The sequence below is a fragment of the Narcine bancroftii genome, chromosome 2, assembly GCF_036971445.1.
Source record: "Narcine bancroftii isolate sNarBan1 chromosome 2, sNarBan1.hap1, whole genome shotgun sequence".
Taxonomy (NCBI): Eukaryota; Metazoa; Chordata; class Chondrichthyes; order Torpediniformes; family Narcinidae; genus Narcine; species Narcine bancroftii.
Window position 1 is genome coordinate 166,056,822 of NC_091470.1, and position 23,741 is coordinate 166,080,562.

A 23,741-nucleotide genomic window follows, 5' to 3' on the forward strand; every position below is an offset into this window, starting at 1 on the left:
TTGGTGCTTTCCACTCTCTTTACTATAGCATTGTTGGTGTGTAGTAGACGGTGGTCATTTCTGGTCCTCAAGTCCACAATCACATCCTTCATCTTGTCCACGTGGAGACTCAGGTCGTTACTCTCACGCTATATCACGAGATTTTCCACCTCTTCTCTGCAGTGCAACTCATCATTGTTGCTGATGAGGCCAACGACTGTCGTGTCCTCTGCAAACTTGATGGAGGTGGATCTAGCGATGCAGTCGGGGGCCAGTTGCGAGAACAGGAGTGGCCTGAGTGTGCAGCCCTGAGGTGTGCCAGCGCTCAGTGCGAAGGTGCTCGATATTCTGCTAGCGTCCCAGACAAACTGTGGTCTTTCCATGAGGAAATCTAGTTACAGAGAGGGGCGTTGACTCCCTCCATAGAAAAGGTACAGTCATCACCTGTTTCCCCAGGATAAGAGTCTAAAGCTACAGCGTACAGGCTTAAGGAGAGGGTGAGAATTATTGTCAGGGCTCCCGAAACATGGACAACAAACGAATGCAAAGAAGAACAGATGATGGAAGCCACTTTAGTCAGGAAGTACAAGGGGCTTGGACGGGAAGAAAAAAAATAACAGAGGAGAAAAAGAAATACTAGATGCAAATGTTAAAAGGAATCCTAAAATATTCAAATGGAGGAGAGGAAGAATACTGACGGAGGGGGATCACCCAGCTTTTTAATTCAGGCTTCTCCACTGCTCCTAACCCTCCCTCCATTTTTTTTCCCCCAAGGTTTCCATTAACCTCCTCCCAAGACTCTTTCCCCATCTCTCATCTCCTTTCATCTGGTGCTCCCCCCCCCACCCCCTTCCTTCTATGAGGGCCTTCTGACCTCTCCCTTTCCACCTGTATCCTCCCATTACAATGGTTCTCAATCTTTTTTTCCGCCCCACTCACATACCATATTAAGTAATCCCCAGTGCAGCAAGGGTGAGAACCATTGTCCTATTACCTCTTTCCTGTTACACCTTCCCTTTCCTCACTTTTTTCCTTAAAAGTTCAGGTGTCTACCCGTTTTCCTAGATTACTGATGAAGGGCTCAGGCCCGAAACGACGACTGCCTTTTACTTCCCGTGGATCCTGCATGACCTGCTGAGTTTCTCCGGCACTTCTGTGCGCCGCTTTGTCTTCAAGGAGGGGCATGTAGTTGTGCTACGTGACTATGCGGCAAGAATGCCAGGAAAAGAAAGGCGCATTTCAGTTTTTTGTTGTTATTTTAACACTGATTTTTAAAAAAAGATACTAGAAAGACAGGCAGCTACTGTCTTTGTCTCAAAGAGATATGTAGCAAGATTTTAAAAGTAAAATGAGGAATTTGCAGATCCCCGACTCAAACACCTATAAATTCTGAGGTGGTCCTCAAGGACTGGAAAATTGCATCTCGTATTCCTCGATTTAAAAAGGATACAAGGATAAAAATCAGTGTCTACAGGACAGTATGGAAAACACACAAACATTTATTTTTTTTTAAAAAGGACATGAATAGAAGTTGCTCAGACACATGGGAATTGATTAGTGGATTTGTTAAATGCCAATCTTGTCAACTAACACGATAGAATTCTTTGACGAAGTCACAGGCGGTGTCAATGGAGGTACATATGGATTTCCAAAAGACATTTGCTAAGGTCCAAATCAAGGGTCTTTAATCTTGATGACAGGCCAAGACTAAAAAGCACAGTGGCTTCGTGGTTAAAGTATCAGCTCAGTAACAGGAAATAATTGCATTGAAAACCTGATGAATTTAAAAAAATATAAAGACATACAGCACAGTAACAGGCCATTTCGGCCCACGAGTCCGTGCTGCCCAATTTACACCCAATTAATCTACAACCCCTCCCTCCTCCCCATCACATTTTGAACAGGGGGAGAACACCAGAGCCCCCCCCCAGGGAAAACCACGCAGATATGGGGAGAAGGTACAAACTCCCTTCAGACAGCACGGGATTCAAACCCCAGTCCTCGTCACTGGGGCTGTAAAGGAACAAGACTAACCGTGCTGGAACTGGTGAAGATCCCCAGGAGTCTGCACAACTCGGATGTACAGAGCACAAGTTTCCAAATGGGAATCACAGAGAATAGTGAAGTTAATAGATTTCAAGAATACATGTATATGGTAACGAATTGGACAGAGAGAAATCCTGAGATAGAGGGGATATTACATTTTGCTGGGAAGAATAAGAAGTCATAATCTAAAGGGCACGATTTCAAAAGAGGTTGAAGAGCAAAAGCAACTGGGGGCCTCTGTAATAATCGATGGAAAAATGCAAGGATGAGTTCAGAACAGTGTTGTTTTTAACAATGAATTCGAGGTCCTAGGTTGAAGAATGGACCACGTCTTCAAAAGAAGTCACAAAGAATTAGTTTGGCCACAGCTCGAACCATTGTGGCAGCTTGTCATAAAAACCATCAAATTGGAATCAACCAAGAGCTCTGTAAATAAACGCTGTGTTTGGTTGTAGCTGCATGAGGCAGATTTTTGGGCAGGTGAAGATAGGTGACATACAAAATGGAGATGACAGTGTGACAAGTTGTCAGGGACTGCAAGCGAACCACTGGTCAACAATACAAGGAAGTGTTGTGGTAGTGGGGGGGGGGGGAGAAATTAAAGCTAAGGCACAGTATTCTTGTGCATCAAGAGGAATGATAATCTGGCTTTGGAAAATTATTTTTAAAAAATCAGGAATAATGACCAGTTTTAGGGGAAAGAAATTTGATGGCCTATTTAAATATCAAAACTGTACTGCAATCGCAAGTCAAAAGGAGGATTGTGACTGGCCCATTGGTCACTGGAGTGGTATCCGTACATATTAACCAAGCTGAATGTTACCCTGGTAACGTGTCCTTGATATGGAATCTCATTACCAACCTTAAAACTGTTATTACTTGCTTCAGCAGCTGTTAAACCCTTGCAAAGTAGTTGTCGTACTAATATTTAACTGAGAAAACACTCGCTTCTCCAAGACATCACAAGATGGTCAATAAACGCTCAGAAGTAAACTCTCAGACATGATTGACTCTCAAGTTGCCTCTTGGCCAGCAAGTGGAACTTCCATGAAAGACAGAACTTTTGGTTTTATACAAGAGGAGAGATAGAAGCTGATATTCTGAGGGTGAGCAGCCAAAATGGCCTGCCCCTCACGGAATGTATTTAATGGTTCAAGTCATGTGTACATGGAGTACAGTTTTTTTTTGCACTACCAATATGTGATAACTCTGGCTCACCCACAGCAAAAAAAAAAATCTCAGGGTTGTGTGTGATATCATGTACTCACTCTGACAATAAATCTGAAGTTAAATTTTGTAGTGATGCGCTGTAAATATTGGTCGTTGTTGCTTTTCCCTTGAGCTGTGGAGGAGCTTTCAATCTAAGGATGGATGGTATTAGCTCCATTCTCTCCCAACCAATTTTGGTGCTCTCTGTAGAAAAATGCAAGAGTCTTCTCACAGGTGCTGGTCATGGTGGGGTTCATAAACTCTTTTACTTTGTGGATCCTGTTGGCTGAGAATCAATAGATTGTCTGTGGGATCCTTCAAAACATTCACATTAAACATGGAGAAAACCTCAATGGATACTGAAAGTTATAAAAGCAATCGTCACACCCCTCGTGGGGTGGGGGTGTGGACTTCTTTACTGTCCCATGTAAGGGCAGTACCGTTATTGCTGTCTATAAGGAGTTTGTACATTCTCCCCTTGTCTGCATGGGTTTCCTCCCACCCTTCAAATCGTAGTGGGACTGTAGGTCAATTGGGTGTAATTGAGCAGGCACGAGCTCTGGGCATTGTTACTGTGCTAGATTTATGTATGTATAAATATAAATTTAAATGATGAAATCTAACAGGGGCCAATGACGGAATCAGACATGTTACCATGAGGTCCAGTGCTTGCCCTGTGATGAAACAATCCAGTTGTGGCAAAGTTACACTCTGAGCAAATCATATGGACCCCACTGGTGTTGACCTTCTCTACACCATCCTTGCCAGAGCTGTGTCCCTTCCCACTCTGGCATTGAAATTGCGCACAGGTATCAAAGTAAGTTTCCATACATTGGGAACCAAGACCCTTTTCCCCAAGGCCTCATCTGAAGCTTCTGGGGTTTGCGTGTTTGAATATTGGTTCTGATAGTGAGCCATCTTTCCACAGGCAGTAGGAATGCTGAACGACCAAAGGAACTGATCGCACAAACCATCCAAGATGCTCCTGTTTATTTATTTGTATATATGAATACTTGCCTTGCATATGTATTGTTTGTCTGCATGTTATGTCTGGTTGTGTGCCTGCGTGTTTAGTACTAAGGACCGGAGACACTGTTTCATCGGGTTGTACTTGTGCAATAAGATGACATTGACTTGACTTGAGCCAGTTTGACAAAATCTTTCAACTTCACTAGAAGGAGAACATATTGGCATCTTCTTCCAGGCCAACATTCGGAGCAACAACATTCAGCTCCAAAGGCCAAGCTACCTTGTTCAGATGCTCATCAGATTCTTGATACAGGGAGCCTTTTCCAAGCATTGTCATAGAAACTGGCTACCAGGAACATAAAGGAAAAGATTCAAAAGATTACCTCAGAATCTCCTTGAGGAAATGCAACATTCTCACCACATCGCATTAAGTTCTGGCTCACAACCACTCAAAGTGGGAAAGGAGCAGTTACGAAAATATGGAAAAATCAAGCCCACGTATGAGGAACACATAGAAGCCCCATTTAAGCAGCAAACTGTTACAATTGCACTTTTGCACAGACATGTACTGAACCTTCCTAGCTTGGTCCTGACTGGAATCTGTTGGGAGTGGGATCATAAAGAGGTGCACAAGCCCCTCTCCATGATAGGCTGAATGCTGCATGATAGATCTAATCCACTTGATTATCTCCAGTAACTTGGCTCCAAATCAATACGGTATAACCCCCATTATCCAGAATTCAAGCAACCAGCAAAAAATTCTTAGAAATAAGTGGATAATAAAATTTAAAGTAAGGAGAAAATAAAAATTTTAAATTTTAAAAAGTAAATGTTCTCAGATGGAAGATAGGACCAAACATTCAGCCAACACAGTGTCCCAGTCACAGCAGTCATTTGAATAAAATGGTGGCGCCCAGGATGAAGAGGTGGCTGATGCCGCTCGCTGCTGGGGTGACTCTCCCAAAGCCTCTCCCGATCCCTGCCTAGTAAGTCTTCAGACTCTTTATCTTTAGAACATAGGACACAGAAAGCCAATACAGGACCTACAGCCCACAAAGTTGTGCCAAACATGTCCCTACCTTAGAAATTACTAGGCTTACTCACAGTCCTCTATTTTTCTAAGCTCCATGTACCTATCTGAAAGTCTCTTAAAAGACTATCATATAATCCTCCTCCCCCATTGTCAGCACCCCATTCCATGTACCCACCACTCTCAGTGAAAATAAAAACCTACCCTTGACATCTCCACCACCTTAAACTCATGTCCTCTTGTGCCAACCATTTCTGCCCTGGGAAAAAGCCTCTGAGTATCTACACAATCAATGCCTCTCATCATCTTATACACCTCCATCAGGTCTCCTCTCATCCTCCGTCCCTCCAAGGGGAAAAGGCCGAGTTCACTCAACCTGTTTTCATCAGGCCTGCTCCCTAATCCAGGCAACCTCCTTATAAATCTTCTCTGCACCCTTTCTATGGCTTCCACATCCTTCCAGTAGTGAAGTAACCAGAACTGAGCACAATGCTCCATGTGGGGTCTGACCAGGGCCCTATAGAGCTGCAACATTACCTCTCAGCTCCTAAATTCAATCCCACAATTAATGAAGGCCAATACACCATCTGCCTTCTTAACCACAGAGCCAACCCGCACAGCTGCTTTGAGCATCCTATGGACTCGGACCCCAAGATACTCCACACTGCCATGAGTCTTACCATTAATACTATATTCTGCCATCAGATTTGATCTCCCAAAATGAACCACTTCACAATTATATGGGTTGAACTCCATCTGCCACTTCTCAGCCCAGTTCTGCATCCTATCAATGTCCCGCTGGAACCTCTGGCATTCCTCCCCACAATCCACAACACCCCCATCTGTTGTGCCATCAGAAAACTTATTAACCCATCCCACCACTCCCTCATCCACGTCATTTATAAAAGTAACGAAGAGTCCCAGAACAGATCCCCAAGTAACACCACTGGTCACCAACCACCATCAGAATATGACCCATCTACAACCACTCTTTGAAACATAGAAAATAGATGCAGGAGTAGGCCATTTGGCCCTTCAAGTCTACACCACCATTCAATATAATCATGGCTGATCAATAACCTGCCTTCTCTCCATACCCCCTGATCCCCTTAGCCACAAGGGCCAAATCTAACCTACTCTTAAATATTGACAAGGAACTGGCCTCAACTACTTCCTGTGGCAAAGAATTCCACAGATCCACCACCCTTTGAGTGAAAAAATTTTTCCTCATCTCAGGCCTAAAAACTTCCTCCTTATCCTTAAACTGTGACCCCTGGTTCAGGTTTTTCCCAGTGTTGGAAACAACCTACCTGCATCTAGTCTGTCTAAACCCTTAAGAATTTTATATGTTTCATTAATCATCTAATTTAAAATTAGTCCAACCCTCCCCCCCAAATTTTAAATTAGATGATTAATGTTGTGTTATAATTATTGGGGGGGGTTAATTTGTGTATTTTAATGATGTAGTATTCTAATTTTTATTATCTTATATTTTATTATTTCTTTAAATGTAATTTTTATTTTATTTATGTCATAAAATTTTAAATAAAGTTTAAAAAAAAAGAATTTTATATGTTTCTATAAGATTCCCCCCCCTCAATCTTCTAAATTCCACAGAAAACAAGCTTCGTCTATTCTTCATATGCAAGTCCTTCCATCCCTGGTATCAGTCTAGTGAACCTTCTCTGCACCCCCTCCATGGTGAGGATGTCCTTCCTCAGATAAGGAGGCCAAAACTGCACGCAGTACTCCAAGTGTGGACTCACCAGGGCTCTGGACAGCTGTAGCAGGATCTCCCTACTCCTGGACTCAAATCCTCTGTGGGCAAGCCAGTTCCAGATCCACAAAACAACGTCCCCTTGGATCCCACGCTTCCTTACTTTCTCAATAGGCCTTGCGTGGGGAACCTTATACACTTACATCTACTGCATTTCCTTTATCAAAGAGTTTAGTCACATCCGCAAAACAAATTTCAATCGGGCTCGTAAGGCACGACCTGCCCTTTTCAAAGCCATGCTGACTATTCCTAATCGTGTTATACCTCTCCAAATATTCATAAATCCTGCCTCTCAGGATCTTCTTCATCAACTTGCCAACCTCTGAAGTAAGACTCACTGGTCTAGATTTCCTGGCCAATCTCTGCTCACTTTCCTGAATAAAGGAACAACACTCGCAACCGGTACCTCTCCCGTCCCCATTGATGATTCAAAGCTCATTTCCAGAGGCTCAGCAATCTCCTCACTCGCCTCTCACGGTAGCCTGGGGCACATTTCATCTCGTCCCAGCGACTTATCCAAAATATCCTGCATGTAATATCTATATACTCAAATCAAGCTTTTCCGTCTGCTGCAAGTCAACACTACAATCACCAAGATCTTTATTTGTATACTATTAAGTATATTAGTAAAGCTTCATGTGTAACCTGGGGGGTGGGGAGGGGTATTAATTATGATGGCAGCATGGTTACCCTAGGCAGTGCTGCTACAGCACCAGTGACTGAGGTTCAAATTTAAATTTTTAAAATTACAGGAATTAACCGATTAAAGTGAACTTTGCATCCTTAAGGACTACAATACTAATCTTCTTTTCAAATTACTTTACATTTTTTGCATCTTTTAAACTGTTTATTCTTAATGCATTAATTAGGCATTATAAGAGCGAGTCTCCGGCAACCGGAAAATGTGCATATTCGACATGCCAATCCCTGCAGGTACCAGATCCCGGGGCTTTTTACTGTATCCACTAAAGTGTTGGTCACTTCACGATGCTTTGAATTCCTATCCATCTTTAAAATGAGAGATTCCAAAATATAAATATGGTCCTAAATCAAAATGGAAGCAATAAAAGATCACTCAATTTCTTTCCCCCGTTTAAAAAAAAAATCTCCTCCATCAAACCTGTCGCAAGGCTACTTTGACAAAAATATAGAAATTACTGAAACACATGATGCATGGACCAGGCAAGCCTCTCTATTCCTTCCCATTCCTTTCCCCAGCAAGGGCAAGAAAGTGGGAGTCTTATTGAGAAGTACAGGCAGGATGTTGCACCATTCACAATGGTGACAGAAGCTGGAAGAGAAAATGCACTTCATCGCCACCTGTGCATGAAATCAGCAAGATGAAAACACCACAGTTCGTCCAACTCCTGTCAGCAGAAACCTATTTGGCAAAAATCTTCATGAAGGCAATGTTCCTGAAATGCTGTACTTGCTTTCCTTTGTACCTTGCTTCAATACATTGGGATAAATAAAAGCTGTGGCTGAAAATGAAAATGAAAATATGCTGCAAAGAAAAGGGCAATACATTGCAGGCAGGGAAGATCATTTACAGGATTGACAGTCAATGGAGTAAGGAGATCTGCTAAAGCTGTAATGCAGATTACAGATAATTTTCTCAGGATCTATAAACAAGGATAAGATTTCTTGCAAGACTATAAACAGGAATTTATTTATGTACTAGATGATATGAAGTATCTACTAATTAATGAGATATTATCAGGAATTAACCACAGGAGGACAGAGTTCAACCACTCTCCACTACACATTACTGGTTCTGTCGTGGGGAGCACAAAGTTCCCTATTGTCCATACAAAGGATGACCTATCCTTGTCCACTATGCCTCCTCATTAGTCAGGAAGGCGCAGCAGCGCCTACATCTCCTAAGAAGGTTGAGGAGGGCAAGCTACCGGCCACCATCTTGACATTTTACAGGAGCACAGTTGAGAGTTTCTTGTCTGGCTGCATCATTGTGTGGGATAGTATTGCTGCAAAGCAATGGACTGAAGGTCAATATAGAGGATCATTAAAATGGCTGAGAAGATCACTAGGGTCACCCTTTCCTCTATTGATGGCATTTATCAGGATCATTGTCTAAATAGGGCTGAAAGAATTATAGAGGATTCTATCCATCCAGCACACAGCATCTTTGACCCATTACCATCAAGGACGAGATAGAGAAGCATCAAAATTAGAAGTCCCAGCCTGGGAAATGGCTTCTTCATGCAAGCTGAGAGATTGATGAGCAATTATCCTGCAATCACAAAATATTTATTTGAAATTATAACTATGATATATATGGGATTATAATTGCAGATTTTTGGTATGACATCAGAAACCCTGACAAATTTCTACAGATATGTGGTGGAAAATGTGTTGACTGGCTGCATCACAGACTGGAACAAGGGGCACCAATCCCCCCGAGCAGAAAGCCCTGCAAAAGGTAGCGGACACAGCCAAAACCTTCCCTACCATCGAGAACATCTGCAGGGAGCGCTGCCGTCGGAGGGCATCAGCAATCGTCAAGGACCCACGCCACCCTGTTCTCGCTGCTGCCATCAGGAAAGAAGTGTAGGTTCCACAAGACTCACTCCACCAGGTTCAGGTCCAGCTGCAACCCCTGAACCATCAGACTCCTCAACGACAAACTCAGTCAGGGACTTATTTAAGGACCCTTGCACTTTACTGATTTTTGTCTCTCTCTGGATTTCAGTCAGTTTGTTTACATTTCTTTATCTGTGCACACATCTTTTGGAGTACAATTTTTTGCACTACCAATAAGTAGTAATTCTGCTTTGCCCAAAAAAAGAAGAATGTCAGGGTTATACGTGATGCCATGCACTCCGACAATAAATCTGAACATTGATTGTCACATGCTCTGTATTGTGTGTACCGTGGTCTGGAGAAACGCTGTTTTGTCGGATGATAATAAACTTGATAATGTAACATAGAATGAAAACAAAATGGTGACATGCTTAAAGAAGAGTAATTGTAAGCTGGATAATTAATTGGCTAGATATTGTGCAACAAAGGCTCATCAATCAGGAGTAGCAGTTTTAATTGGACTGCTGTGACCAAATGCATTGTGTAATGATTAATCTGGCACACAGAAGATGACAATAAGCAATAATGAACATGAGCAGTAACCTGGCAGTTCGCACTCAGGAGAGAAACTCAACTTGGAAGCAACACACATGACTAAATTACGATTATTTTATCAAATGCAGTAAAACCCCTGGTATCCAGCACCTGTGGGTATTTGTAGGTGCCAGATTAGTACATTTTACGGTTGCTTGATATTCCCTGTTGTGGGATTTGCAAACTAATGGCGAGGCACCTATTTATTATTTTGCCTGTTGCTTGAATTACTGATAACAAGGGTCTTACATGGCTCTTAAAAATTAAACAAGCATTGTCCTGTAAAGCTATGGGGGTGGGGGGGGGGGGGGGGAGGGGAGTTAAAATAGCTGGATATTTCAAATATTCAAGTCTGTTTTACCCAAAGTCAACATTCCCATTTATCGTCTGTGCACATACATATAATCACATACCAAGTTACCAGGATGTGTTCATGGAATAACACTTTTGAGGCAGATCCTGTACAATAGTCACTACAAAGTAGACAAGAACAAACAACGAGATCCCCTCTAAAGCAGTCATTTCTAATCAATATCTTTGGTGGGACCAATGAATAGGAAATAACAGCTTGCCAAGACATCCCTAAATTCTGTTCTAAAATTCATCCCTACCTAGGCAGCAGATAGAGCTGTATTTAACATTTTCCCCAGAAGAAAACTGTTCAGCATTTCATTTCCAGGTTTCGCCTGGAGTCTGCTTATTCCACCTGTGACCACATAGGCTTTTCTCAAGATCTCCCATTAAACAAGGAAGTCCTCAGATGCCGGAGCCAGGTTTAATAAACAAACGTGCCAGAGAAACTCAGCAGCCCACGCAGCATCCACCGGAAGGAAAGGATGACCGACATTTCACGTCTGGGCCCTTCGTCAGGTACAAGCAAAAAAAAAATCAAGCAGGTGCCTGAACAAAAGTGTGGAGGAGGAGGTGGAGAGGAAGGAATGGAAAGGAGCTAATGGCTAAGTGGTCTCAGGTGGGAGGGCAGGAGAGACAAAAAAGCTGAGATGATGGCAGAGAGGGTTGCTGTCTGATTTAACCTCTCCAGTTTCCTTCCACATTTCAATGATCTGCTGGGTTAATTGCCTACAAGTCGCGAGTTGGAAAAAAAGAGTATTATTTTCCCCTACAGGTTACAGGGAAGTGGGTCTGATGGGATTGTGCTCAGTTTTGGTCACCTAACTGCAGAAATTTGATCAATAAGATTGAAAGAATGCAGAGAAGATTTACTTGGATGTTGCCTGGACTTCAGGAACTGAATTACAGGGAAAGGTTGAACAGGTTAGACTTTTATTCCCTCGTGCATTGACAAATGATGGGAGATTTGATAGAGGTATACAAAATGATGAGGGGAAAATGCAGGAAGGCTTTTTCCACTGAGGTTAGGGGAGATACAAATCAAAGGACATTAGTGAAGGATGAAAGAGGAAAGGTTTAGGGGAAACTTCTCCACACAGAGAGAGGTGGGATTGTGGAATGAGCTACCATCTGAAGTGAATACAGGCTGAATTTTAAGTTTTGAAAATATTTTGACAGGTATATGGATGGGAGGGATACAGAGTGGGTGCAGTTCAATGGAGGAGGCAGAATAATATTTTGGCACAGACTAGAAGGACCAAAGGCCTCATATCCAGGCTGCAATGCTCAATGGGATTGCTAGAAGCCAATAGGCCACCTTCTCAGTCGGTATCAATGTTACACACATAGATTTTATCCTTTACCTTGAGTTGTACATCATTCAAGCCAAGTGGTCCACATTGGGGATTATCCATCAAATGAACAGTGATGTACACAGGCTGGAAAAAGTCAATGGCAAACTCCTCTGAATTGCCAGCTCTTGCCCACTTTATTCAGAATTAGTTTCAGCTGATCATTAGTTTAATTAATATCCCCAGAGACAAACACTTCTAGACCCAAGGTGCTTCACCAGAGTCTCAAATGGATATCCTCATAAGTCACAATAATTAATCCTGGATCCTAACTGCACCATCAATTAATCCAAACAAGAGAAAGATCAAGCAAGAGGAGGCAAGTGATAATTTTGCATAATGGTTTAATTGTTAATTTGGGAAAATGATTGTATTCATTAAGTTTTGGATAGCTCAACCTAAAACACCCCACTCAGTTCCACTATTGTGGACATTTAAAAAGATATTCAGCTCATCATTTGAAATGCACAATATATTAAACTTTGGTGTAAATCTTTGAAACCATTTCCCCGACAATTTATCACAAAGTCTCCTACATACCAGATCTATTATTCCAGAGTCAATGGTTGTTTTTCATGCTATTGAAGTATATTCCTAATTTACATAATTAGTCTTGCATTATAATTGTTATTTATTGCAGAGCTCCTTGTGCCCACTTTGGAACACAGATAACTTTTAGCAATACTCATCATAAAAAAAACTTCCATGAAATATTTAGCACCATATTCAAAATGTCAGCTGGCAATTCTTCATCGCACTGAGAAAAAAATTGGAATTGAACTTCAAGTTTATTAATAAGGGAAAACTGACTCATTTGTTAAGAGAGCTATGGTGAGAGACAAGTTAAATTGTCTCTAAAAACAGGTGCAGTAGTTGTGATGGGCAATTAACCCACACCAATTTACTTTCATTTGGCAGCACACAAAATCTGTGCTGCTTACACACCATTTGTACAGATTAGCGGCACTAATTGGTGAGCTTGCACCCTAGAAGGGGATTGGTAGTGGAAGGTTTGAGTCAGTTTGCATTCAGAGGATGTCGCACCTTTTTCTTTCCACTCACCTACAATTTTAAGTGATCCCTATGCCATAGGTGCTCGGTAGATTGGAAAGGGATTGCTTAAGGTGGTAGGTGGGTGGAAAGAAAAAGTTTGAAAACCACTGTTTTAATTGTACCTCATTGACTCGTTATGTGCACGGTTTCATAACTCCAGAGGAAATGGGCTAGTGACAATTTTACTCAAGCAAAATATTTCAGTAATAATTGGGTCGAGAGCAGTAGTTCTCAACCTTCCCTTCCCACTCACCTACCACCTTAAGCAATCCCTTGCTAATCACAGATCACCAATGGCATATGGTAGGTGAGTGGAAAGATAAAAGGTTGAGAACCACTGTTGGTAGCAGGTGCCGGCAATGCTACGGAATCTGGTTTGAGCTGCACGGCACTGAGGAACAACAAAGCACATCAAGAAAGACTCCCCAAACTTTATGACAATGCATTGAAGAGGAGAGAGGGGAATTTACTTTAAGAGAACAGGACCCTTGCAAAGGAGTGGAAGAGAGTGCTGGATATCAAGCCCATGAACACAGTCTCACCACCACTGAGGTTCAATGACTTCAATGCATTTCAGGCTGATCACTTTCCACTCAATAAAAACACAGAAATGCTGGAGGAGTTCAGCAGGTCTCACAGTGTCCATAGGATTTAAAAGCATCCACAAATGTTAATCTACAAATTTGTCGATGATGTCACGGTCGTCGACAGAATCACAAATTGCAATGGGGAAGTGTACAGGAGGGGGATAGATTAACTAGTTGTGTGGTGTTACAAGAACAACCGTACTCAAATGCTAGCAAAACTAAGGAGTTGATCATCGACTTCAGGAAACCAGTCCTCAACGAGGGGTGAGCAGTGAAGAGCGTCAAGGACTTCAAATTCCAGGGTATCAACAACTCTGAGGTTCTGTCCTAGAGGCTTCATGTCGATGGAATCATGAAGAAGGCTCGCCAGTGGCTGTACTTCATGAAAAGTTTAAGGAGATTTGGTATGTCATTGAAGATTCTTATAAATTTTTACAGGTGTACCATTCTGCCTGGTTGCATCACTGTCTGGAATGGAAGTGCCAGTGCTCAGGACAAGAAAAATCTCCAGAGGGTTGGTAACTCGGCCTGCAACATCACGGGCACCAGATTTCACTCAATCGAGGACATCTACAAGAGGCGGTGTCTTCAGAAAGCAGCCTCTATCCTCAAAGACTCCCACCACCCAGGCCATGCCCTCTTCACTCTGCAACAATCGGGGGGGGGGGGGTGGGGTTGAGGGTATAAGGTACAGGAGCCTGAAGCGAGCACCCAGCTTCTTCTCCGCTGCCATCAACCATAGACACTACCTTATTTTGTCCTTTTCTTTGCACGATTTTAAAATTTATTTTGTGGTTTATAGAAATGTTCGCACTATGATGAATTTCGTGACATATTAATGACAATAAATTCTGATTTCTGAGGTAAAGATGCATAACAAATGCTTTAGGCCTGAGCCCTTCTTCAAAGTACGAGTAAACACAGGCTGGCGCTTGCCTGCATTTTAACTCTTGCCGTAAAGAAGGGGTTTCACCTAGTGTATCAGTTATAGAGGAACCTGCTTGCTTTTACTCGAAAAAAAAGATGGCTCAGGCCCGTAACATCAGTGATATCTCTTTATCTCTTATGGCTGCTGTGAGACCTGCTGGGTTCCCCCAGCATTTCTGTGCTTTTGGCACAATCACAGCATCTTCAGTGTTTCATACCACCTAATGATCGGTTCAGGTTTCATATCCAATATTTACAGGTCCACCTTGGAATATTAATAAATAAAAAATCAGAAAAAATGTTTAGAGGTACATGTCCATGTAAGTGGCAGGGTAGTTTAAGGAAATGGCTTTAAAATGAGCATGCGGGTTTTAAGGCATAACTAGAGGGATATGGCGTCGGCAAGTGCAACGACAATGGGCGCCTCCTGTTGGAGCTCTGCGCAGAACAGCGGCTTGTCATTACAAACACCCTTTTTCAGCAGAGGGACAGCCTTAAGACCACCTGGATGCATCCCCGATCCAAACACTGGCACCTCCTGGACTACATCCTGGTGCGAGAAAGTGACAAACGAGATGTGCTCCACACCAGGGTCATGCCTAGCGCGGAATGCCACACTGACCACCGGCTGGTTCGCTGCAAGCTCAACCTTCACTTCAAGCCAAAGCCCAGGAACAATAAAGCCCCCAGAAAGAGGTTCAATGTTGGAAACCTGCAGTCAGACGAAGCGAGAGGAAACTTCCAGGCAAACCTCAAAGCAAAGCTCGACGATGCAACCCGCCTCACGGACCCGTCCCCTGAAACCCTCTGGGATCAGTTGAAGACTACCATACTGCAATCCACTGAAGAGGTACTGGGCTTCTCCTCCAGGAAAAACAAGGACTGGTTTGACGAAAACAGCCAGGAAATCCAGGAGCTGCTGGCAAAGAAGCGAGCTGCCCACCAGGCTCACCTTACAAAGCCGTCCTGTCCAGAGAAGAAACAAGCCTTCCGTCGCGCATGCAGCCATCTTCAGCGCAAACTCCGGGAGATCCAAAATGAGTGGTGGACTAGCCTCGCCAAACGAACCCAGCTCAGCGCGGACATTGGCGACTTCAGGGGTTTCTACGGGGCTCTAAAGGCTGTGTACGGCCCCTCACCCCAAGTCCAAAGCCCGCTGCGCAGCTCAGACGGCAAAGTCCTCCTCAGCGACAAGATCTCCATCCTCAACCGATGGTCAGAACACTTCCAGTCTCTTTTCAGTGCCAACCGCTCAGTCCAAGATTCCGCCCTGCTCCAGCTCCCTCAACAGCCCCTAAGGCTAGAGCTGGATGAGGTTCCCACCCTGGATGAGACATATAAGGCAATCGAACAACTGAAAAGTGGCAAAGCAGCAGGTATGGATGGAATCCCCCCAGAAGTCTGGAAGGCTGGCGGCAAAACTCTGCATGCCAAACTGCATGAGTTTTTCAAGCTTTGTTGGGACCAAGGTAAACTGCCTCAGGATCTTCGTGATGCCACCATCATCACCCTGTACAAAAACAAAGGCGAGAAATCAGACTGCTCAAACTACAGGGGAATCACGTTGCTCTCCATTGCAGGCAAAATCTTCGCTAGGATTCTACTAAATAGAATAATACCTAGTGTCGCCGAGAATATTCTCCCAGAATCACAGTGCGGCTTTCGCGCAAACAAAGGAACTACTGACATGGTCTTTGCCCTCAGACAGCTCCAAGAAAAGTGCAGAGAACAAAACAAAGGACTCTACATCACCTTTGTTGACCTCACCAAAGCCTTTGACACCGTGAGCAGGAAAGGGCTTTGGCAAATACTAGAGCGCATCGGATATCCCCCAAAGTTCCTCAACATGATTATCCAACTGCACAAAAACCAACAAGGTCGGGTCAGATACAGCAATGAGCTCTCTGAACCCTTCTCCATTAACAATGGCGTGAAGCAAGGCTGTGTTCTCGCACCAACCCTCTTTTCAATCTTCTTCAGCATGATGCTGAACCAAGCCATGAAAGACCCCAACAATGAAGACGCTGTTTACATCCGGTACCGCACAGATGGCAGTCTCTTCAATCTGAGGCGCCTGCAAGCTCACACCAAGACACAAGAGAAACTTGTCCGTGAACTACTCTTTGCAGACGATGCCGCTTTAGTTGCCCATTCAGAGCCAGCTCTTCAGCGCTTGACGTCCTGCTTTGCGGAAACTGCCAAAATGTTTGGCCTGGAAGTCAGCCTGAAGAAAACTGAGGTCCTCCATCAGCCAGCTCCCCACCATGATTACCAGCCCCCCCACATCTCCATCGGGCACACAAAACTCAAAACGGTCAACCAGTTTACCTATCTCGGCTGCACCATTTCATCAGATGCAAGGATCGACAATGAGATAGACAACAGACTCGCCAAGGCAAATAGCGCCTTTGGAAGACTACACAAAAGAGTCTGGAAAAACAACCAACTGAAAAACCTCACAAAGATAAGCGTATACAGAGCCGTTGTCATACCCACACTCCTGTTCGGCTCCGAATCATGGGTCCTCTACCGGCACCACCTACGGCTCCTAGAACGCTTCCACCAGCGTTGTCTCCGCTCCATCCTCAACATCCATTAGAGCGCTTACATCCCTAACGTCGAAGTACTCGAGATGGCAGAGGTCGACAGCATCGAGTCCACGCTGCTGAAGATCCAGCTGCGCTGGATGGGTCACGTCTCCAGAATGGAGGACCATCGCCTTCCCAAGATCGTGTTATATGGCGAGCTCTCCACTGGCCACCGTGACAGAGGTGCACCAAAGAAAAGGTACAAGGACTGCCTAAAGATATCTCTTGGTGCCTGCCACATTGACCACCGCCAGTGGGCTGATAACGCCTCAAACCGTGCATCTTGGCGCCTCACAGTTTGGCGGGCAGCAACCTCCTTTGAAGAAGACCGCAGAGCCCACCTCACTGACAAAAGGCAAAGGAGGAAAAACCCAACACCCAACCCCAACCAACCAATTTTCCCCTGCAACGGCTGCAATCGTGTCTGCCTGTCCCGCATCGGACTTGTCAGCCACAAACGAGCCTGCAGCTGACGTGGACTTTTTACCCCCTCCATAAATCTTCATCCGCGAAGCCAAGCCAAAGAAGAAGAAGAAGAAGAGGGATATCAGTAAGGATTGGGAAAATGGCAGTGATGGTGCAGACCCACGGGGAGCAGAGATGCAGCATTCCTGTGGGGTCCAATTGACTTCAAAGCTCCTCATGGGCTTTGAAGGGCCCATTGAGGGAGCCGACAGTGGTTTTAGTTAAAATCCCGTGACCGCGGGGTTTGCACCCAAGATGGCGGTGCCTATTAATTGCCAGCAGCCATGAGGGACCACAGATTCCGGGAAGACTAGAGCAGGGCTTCAGGGGACAGGAAGATCATGCACCATCTGAGAAAGGAGAAGCGGAGGAGGTGTCCTGCGGGGATGGTGACCACAGTGAGGGGTCTCTGCGGCTGAGGGACCAGTGCACGTGGGAGGCTGCTGGCGACTTGAGGTGAGGAACCCGAGGAAGCTGTAGAGCCGCTGGAGACCACTGACGGGAGACTCCCGCCAGGCTGCGGACTGCTGGAGGCTGGCTTGAACTGGCTGGAGGGGTACCAGGTGTCAGAACCTGGATGCAGGAAGGTGCAAGGGTGCTGAAGGGTTCCTGACCATGGTGGAAGTTCAGATCTGGAGCTCAGGTTGCCAATGGTTTGGACTGGACTCTGAGCGGCTGCGGAGGTGAATCTACGGACACTCGGTGACTCTGGGGGAGCTCTCTTTTGCTTCTCTCTCTCACACTGTAAGAGGCACTTAGGCAATTTCTGCTGGTGGCAAATCTGTCTGCCTTGCAGCAGGCAAAAAGGAATTTCGTGTAATACGACACTGTTTTACTACAATTATAACATTTTGAATCTTGAAATCTACGGCAACCTTTATAAAAGACAAGCTTGACCATAATTAGAGAGATGTGCCCAAGTTTGGGTGCTGGACTTTATGAATTGTATTGAAGTCTTGAGAAAATGTGCTGAAGAAATTTACTGGAATGATTCTTTGGAAGATGAACATTAATTAGGTACATTTACTGGAAAAGATGACATCGTCCTGGAACACAAGGTCATGAGATGATCTATTCACAATATTTAAAAGCAAGGTAGGTTCAGATAGTAGAAAGGGAGAAATTGTTCCTATTAGTGGATGAGTCGAGGGTTTGGGGAGGACAGATGTGCTTGAGAAACTCGGCAACCATGGGAAGTAAATGGATCATCAATTCTTCAGCCTTGTCACATACAAGCCAAAACAGGCTGGGATCTGAATAAAGGGTGTGGAGGAGGGAGGAAGGGGCACAGATTACCAGGCAAGAGGTTATATGTGGATACAGGTGGGAGAGTAGAATAAAAAGAGAAAATTGAAAAAAAAAATAGAATGAATGTAATTGATAAAAGAGACAAGAGAAACTTTTTCTTTCGATAAACATAGCAAGTGATTAAGGCAGTCACAGAGACAAATTAATTTGCATTTTTTCCGAAAGGGAAAATCCTAAATAAAAGTATTTTCAAGATGAAGAAAGGCTGGGATCAGCTATATTGCTTTTCCATGAAGTAAGTGAGTACTCAAAAGATTGAACAACTTACTCCCAGATCAATTCTGAGAAGGGAAAGATGACAGGGATCAAGGAGATACATCAGGATGATTGGCTGCTATTTCCCTCAAGTTTGCTCTGCTCCACAGTTGAAATTTATTAATCGGATGTTTGAGGGGGAATGAATCTTTGATATGGGCTAATAATGAATGATCTCAGATTGGTGAGAAGAAGATGGATCAGTTTATTTATAGATGGAATTCTCAGTTGTTAAGTAATTATAATTTGCCTGTGTTGAAACATTTAATGGAATTATGGGAGTAAAAAAATGTAGACATTCAAGGTAAAATTTTGGGTAAACTTTGTTTCAAAATAAGCTTTTTCCTTTTACACTTAATAGTCAACATTTGAAGTTGTGGCATCAGAAAGGTATTAAATTGGTAGAAGATTGTTAAGAAGCAGGATATTTTATTTAATTTCAAAGAATGAAAGAGAAATATGAAATATGTCTGAATACTCTTTTCTTGTTATCAAATTAACGCCCTAATGTTGGATAATTTTGGACGTGCGTTATGACAGCCCAGGTGGTCTAAATTTGAAATTTTACTTGCTGATGGTGGCAAGAAAGGATTTATATCTGAGGTGCATGCTTTATTGCAGAATAAAATGTTTAAGCTGGATGTTTATAAACCTAAATTAAAATGGGAAAAAGAATTGTCCATATTTATTTCTCAGGATGACTGGATGAATCTACGAGAGGACAGTACTAAAATTGTAAATGCAAGGTACAGATTGGTTCATTATAATGTTCTTCATCAATTATTTTTAACCCCAGAGAAATTAAGAAAATATAAGTTTATCTCTTTTGATTTATATTTCAGATGTCAGAAAAAAGTTGGTTCTTTATTTACGTTCTATTTGGATATGTGAGACGGTGAAACCTTTTTGGAGTGGATTTAAGAAACTTTTTGAAGCTTTTTTTAAATTGAACATTTCACTTGATCCTTTAGTATTTTTATTGGGTTTGAAATTAAGTTTGGAGTTAAAATTAAATACAATTCAAATTGCTTTTTTGAGATTGTCCTTCACTGTGGCTAGAAAATGTTTGGCAATTGGAAAAATGAGACTAATTTGAGCATTCAGCGATGGCATTTGGAAATGAGATCTTGTACTCTGTTGGAAAAGATATAATTTTACATAATAATTATTCCTTTTTGTATTAAAACTTGGAGCCCATATTTGAAATATGTGGGGTTAAATTATTAATCATCTTCCCTGTAATGCGTGTCAAAAGAACCAAAGACTTGTTGATCCAAACCATGGCTTTTATTAACTAAAAGACTGGAGGTCGACCAGTCCAGAATGACCTGGTCTGGCAAGGAGCAGCCCTTTAAGACCTGCCAGTAGGTGTGGCTACACTCTCCACCAATCACAGTCATCCTACACTACCATCTGTACATATACACATTGGTGATAGAATCTGTACCATCACATTCCAACTCCAAACCATGGCAAATAATTGAAGAGTTTTATGTTTTATGATCTCCTCTTTTTCTTCTTCTTTCTTTTGTCTTTTGGAGTAGTTTAGAGGGAGGTGGGTAGGTTAGGATAGGGGTGGGGGTTGAAAGGGGTATCATTCATTAAAATATCATGTATGAATTAGGTTTTTCATTTTTTATTCTATGACATATTATGATTAATAAATAAAATTTTCAAAAAAATGTTTGCTCTGCTCTGTCTTGAAAGGCGATTTGGAATGTATCATCCCGTCGACTTACATCCTGGCATGTTAGTGATCTGCCTGTTGCCACGGCTGCTGACAGAGGGAAGAGAAAACGGCTGATGAATGGGGAAGTGAAGGTTTATTTTAAATCGGGTCCTCCAAATTGAGTGAGTTGTCACAGGGAAGCCCAGCAGAAGAAGGCAGAACCTGTCACCAGACCAGAGCAGAGCTCTCACCATGGCACAATGTATTTTGACTTTCACACTGAGAATTCTCCAGCTTGTCTGCTCTGACAACTGTATGAACATTGCTGAGGTACTGTGGGAAAACCCGACGGGTCGCACGGCGTCCATCAGCATCCTGGAGAATGACGCAGGCACAAGCGTGATTGCCTTTAGCTTCGAGTCCTGCTGAGCTTCCCCAACACTGTTGTGTACACCCCCAGATTGCAGTGACTGCAAATTTCTTGCTGACATGCACGTTGCTGATGGGTCAGAGCGCCCCACGTTAGAATTGTGAGCCATCGTGCTGACCGATAAACTTTGCCATCCATTCACCCAGCCTATGTTTGTTTTATGATTTGGAGATAAGCCACGCCCCTCAAGTCTATGCACCCAAGTACACCGATTAATTTACAACCCTGCACATCATTGAAGGTTGGGACAAAACCGGAGCATCCCGTAAAAACACGGGCAGAATGTAGAAACATTGGTACAAGTGGTACCAAATTCAAACCTACATTGCTGGATCTGTAATAGCATAGGCTAACCATGCCAACTTTTACTGTTACTTGAAGGGATTCGACTCGAAACATTAGCGCCCTCAACAGATGCTGTCCAACAGATTTACACAAAAGCCTTGTTTTCTTTTCATCTCGCGTCACATAAATATTTTTAATGTTTTTTTTAAAATATAGTTGGGAGGAGAGAAATACAGAAGAAACAAAACCGTGATTGCTTTACAGGGAAGGGAGCCCATAAACTTTGAGTAGAGTCCTAAGAGGGCTGTAGCTAAAAAGGTTTGACAACAGCCTTGTACTCAATGACATCAAAACTAAGGAGCTGATTGTTAACTTCATAAAGGGAAAGCCAGAGGTGTACAATCCAGTGATCAATGGGGGATAAGAGGGGAGAGACTGAGCAAATTTTTGGGAATCACTATCTCGGGGTATCGTTCATCGACTGAACACACTAAAGGCATTGTGAGGAAAGCACGTCAGTGCCTCTACTTCCTCAGGTGTTTGCGGAGGTTTGGTATGCCACCGGAAACCCTGGCAAATTTCTGCAGAGGTGTGTTGGAAAGTGCCGGCTATATCGCGGTCTGGTATGGGAGAATCAATACCCCCTGAGCGTGAAGCCCTGCAAAAGGTAGTGGACAAAGCCTGGGTCATCACAGGAAAAGCCCTCTCCATTATCAAGAACATCTACAGGGAACGCTGCCGTGAGAGAGAGGCAGCAATCATCAAGGATCCACATTATCCAGTACATGCTCTGTTCTCGCTGCTGCTGTCAGGAAAGAGGGAGAGGTGCCGTAAGGTACCTGCAAGGTACACACAGTTCATGTTCATTGTCATCTGATTGTACAAGTACAACCCGACAAAACAGCATTCTCCAGTCAATGCAAAAACATGCAGACAAACTACCAGATATATTCTTTCTTTGGCTTGGCTTCGCAGACAAAGATTTATGGAGGGGTAATCTCCACATCAGCTGCAGGCACATTTGTGGCTGACAAGTTCGATGCGGGACAGGCAGACACGGTTGCGGTGGTTGCAAGGGAATATTTGTTGGTTGGGGTTGGGTGTTGGGTTTTTCCTCCTTTGTCTTTTGTCAGTGAGGTGGGCTCTGCGGTCTTCTTCAAAGGAGGTTGCTGCCCGCCGAACTGTGAGGCGCCAAGATGCACGGTTGGAGGCGATATCAGCCCACTGGCGGTGATCAATGTGGCAGGCACCAAGAGATTTCTTTAAGCAGTCCTTGTACCTCTTCTTTGGTGCACCTCTGTCTCGGTGGCCAGTGGAGAGCTCACCATAGAACAAGATCTTGGGAAGGCGATGGTCCTCCATTCTGGAGACGTGACCCACCCAGCGCAGTTGGGTCTTCAGCAGCATGGATTCGATGCTTGCGGACTCTGCCAGCTCGAGTACTTCAATGTTGGTGATGAAGTCATTCCAATGAATGTTGAGAATGGAGCAGAGACAGCGCTGATGGAAGCGTTCTAGGAGCCGTATGTGATGCCGGTAGAGGACCCATGATTCGGACCCAAATAGGAGCGTGGGTATTACAACGGCTCTGTACACGCTGATCTTTGTGTGTTTCTTCAGGTGGTTGTTTTTCCAGACTCTTTTGTGTAGTCTTCCAAAGGATACTTGCCTTGGCGAATCTGTTGTCTATCTCTTTGTCAATCCTTGCATCAGATGAAATGGTGCAGCCGAGGTAGGTAAACTGGTTGAGCGTTTTGAGTTCTGTGTGCCCGATGGAGATGTGGGGGTGCTGGTAGTCATGGTGGGGAGCTGGCTGATGGAGGACCTCAGTTGTCTTCAGGCTGACTTCCAGGCCAAACATTTTGGCAGTTTCCGCAAAACAGGGCGTCATGCGCTGGAGAGCTGGCTCTGAATGGGCAACTAAAGCGGCATCGTCTGCAAAGAATAGTTCACGGACAAGTTGCTCTCGTGTCTTGGTGTGAGCTTGCAGGAGCCTCAGATTGAAGAGACTGCCATCCGTGCGGTACCGGATGTAAACAGCGTCTTCATTGTTGTCTTTCATGGCTTGTTTTAGCATCATGCTGAAGAAGATAGTAAAGAGGGTTGGTGCGAGGATGCAGCTTTACTTCACGCCGTTGTCAATGGAGAAGGGTTCAGAGAGCTCATTGCTGTATCTGACCCGACCTTGTTGGTTTTCGTGCAGTTGGATAACCATGTTGTGGAACTTAAGGGGGGGGCATCCGAGGAGCTCTAGTATTTGCCAAAGCCCTTTCCTGCTCACAGTGTCAAAGGCTTTGGTGAGGTCAGCAAAGGTGATGTAGAGTCA